Source organism: Morone saxatilis, unplaced genomic scaffold (assembly GCF_004916995.1).
Source record: "Morone saxatilis isolate NCDOM2014 unplaced genomic scaffold, NCSU_SB_2.0 Contig20, whole genome shotgun sequence".
Classification (NCBI taxonomy): Eukaryota; Metazoa; Chordata; class Actinopteri; family Moronidae; genus Morone; species Morone saxatilis.
Genome location: NW_023339763.1, coordinates 11,669,395 through 11,671,715, shown reverse-complemented (window position 1 = coordinate 11,671,715; position 2,321 = coordinate 11,669,395).

Genomic DNA, 2,321 nt, shown 5'->3' with positions numbered 1-2,321 from the left:
TGTTCTATTTCCATCTTTATTTTTTATCTAGGTTTTCTATATTATTAAGTAGGTTTTATTTTCCATCTTATTTAACATAAATAATGGTATTCTAGCCCTGTTTTTATGCTCATGCTATGTCTCTTTTTTTTCATGTGTAGCACTCTGTGCATGTAATTTTTTGTTGTAAGGCACTTTAAGCTGCATTTCTTTTACGAAAGGTGCTATACAAATAAAGTTATTATTAATATTACATTTATTAAGATTATCCTGTTCATTCTGGGCCAATGTGAACTGCATAATCCTTCATCTTTTAGTTCATCAGTGATACTTTACACGCCTTTTGCACCACAAAGTCCTATGTGTTCTGCCCTTTTTTGTCTGACCACTTTGTTTTGGCTCACCATGGCCTGTTCAATGATAAATATATCATCAGGGAACATTATGCACTAGACAAGTCATCATATAGTTTACTTTGTGTGTACAAAGTTCACAAAATGTTTTTAGCTTCTGATTGCTTTATTCAGAATCTGCTGAATGTGTTGGAAATGTACATTTAAATACAGATAAATTAGCAACATGATTACACAATAATGATAATTAAATCATATTTACACCTCCTTTCAGTTTCATGCTCATCCAAGCAGAAGAGTCCAAATCAATCTGTGATTAAACTGTGGATGGTCCAGATTTCTTCGTCTAGTCACAAGAGATCTGTATATTTTTTTGTTTGAGTACGTTACATGAGTTAAGGTTACACCATTACAAAGAGGTAAAGATCACAGCCACAGCCACAAATGCAAGTAGTTGGCATACCTTAATGCAATTGTCTAAAACTTGTACAATACCTGTTGACTGCAATGCCTGATGTAACTGTCACAGCAACATTATGTATATATTATAACCTTTAGAGGGAGTGGTGAGATAATGAAACTCTTTAAATCAAAGCTCAGAATAAGCTGATTTATTCCTGTTAACTCATGCGCACCAATTCCCAGCAAATGATAAAGATATTTTCTTGTGAAGGGATAACTTAATTCCATTCAACTTGTGTTTTTGGTTACAGGATGTTTGTCTACTATGCTTTGGTCTTTGGAGTTCAGTATGCACTTGCTTATTCTTGCTTAGGATGACCGGTTGATCGCAATATGTTTCCCTCTGCGTCAAACTCAATCAACACAATGGCGGACATGGTCCTGTATTGGTCAGCATGAGTTGCGTGTTTTGCTCTGGGAGTAACAGGCATTTTTCAACAGATAATGGGACTCGACTGCTTTTGCAATTTCTGTCAGAGTGTTCAGCATAATTTTTTTCGTGACATATGGGCTCCTGTGGTTTAGACTTGGCCTTGTAATGATTACACATTGGGCAGTGGGTCTGCAGCTTCTATTCCTTAGGTGTTTTGCTCCTCGTGGGGCACCCTTTACCTTTATTCTCTCTCTTATGTGGGAGCATCCCTGGGGCTGTGTTCAGGATGAAATCATTGGACAGTCGGGTGGAAAGCTTTGGCCGACTTGTGTGAAGCATCTGCATCCTTGTAGCTCTGTTATTTTACATTCCTCTTCCATCACCATTTTTCACTGTAGGTTTTTTCGGGGTCTTATTGACCCAGACCAGCGTGTGCTCAGTCTGGTCTCTGGCCTCTGCCTCCCACCCTGGTATCAAATCCAATTGTATATTTTGAAAACCAAATGAGACAGAATCAGAGTCATGGCCATGTAACAAAAACTAAAATTGACACACAACAAACAAACCAACAAAAATAGGGTTAATAAAAACACATAAATTATAGGGACCAAATATGTTTGTGCAGTGAGTAATGATCTGAACTGTGCTGGCCATCATATAATGTCTGTTAGCACCAGGTGGGGTTTTAACCACAAGTCATCGAAGGTGTAAAGAGACTATGAAAGGGTTACTGTTACTACAAACCCTTTAATGTTGAATGGTATTTTATGACAGTTTGCCATTAGTGTAATAATGTTGGTCGTAGGTGACCAATTTATCACTCAATCCTTAAACCACCTTTATGAAATTCTTTCTTGGTAGCTGTGAGGTCCATAAGTTGTTACATCCATTAAGTTAGTTCATTAAAGTGAAAAAGCCTGGTTAAAACAAATGGTTCTTCACTTTAGTCCTTTAAATTTTTTTTTTTGTTTTTTTTGTATTTTTTTTTTTTTTTTTTTTTTTTTTTTTTTTATTTTTTTTTTTTTTTTTTTTTTTTTTTTTTTTTTTTTCTGTTCGACTTTCCTGAGACAGGCCTGAAACCTTTTATTGCCACTTTGCTTCGCCCACTTCTTTTTAAAAATGTGTGTTTTGCTTTATTTTCAGCATTTTATGTG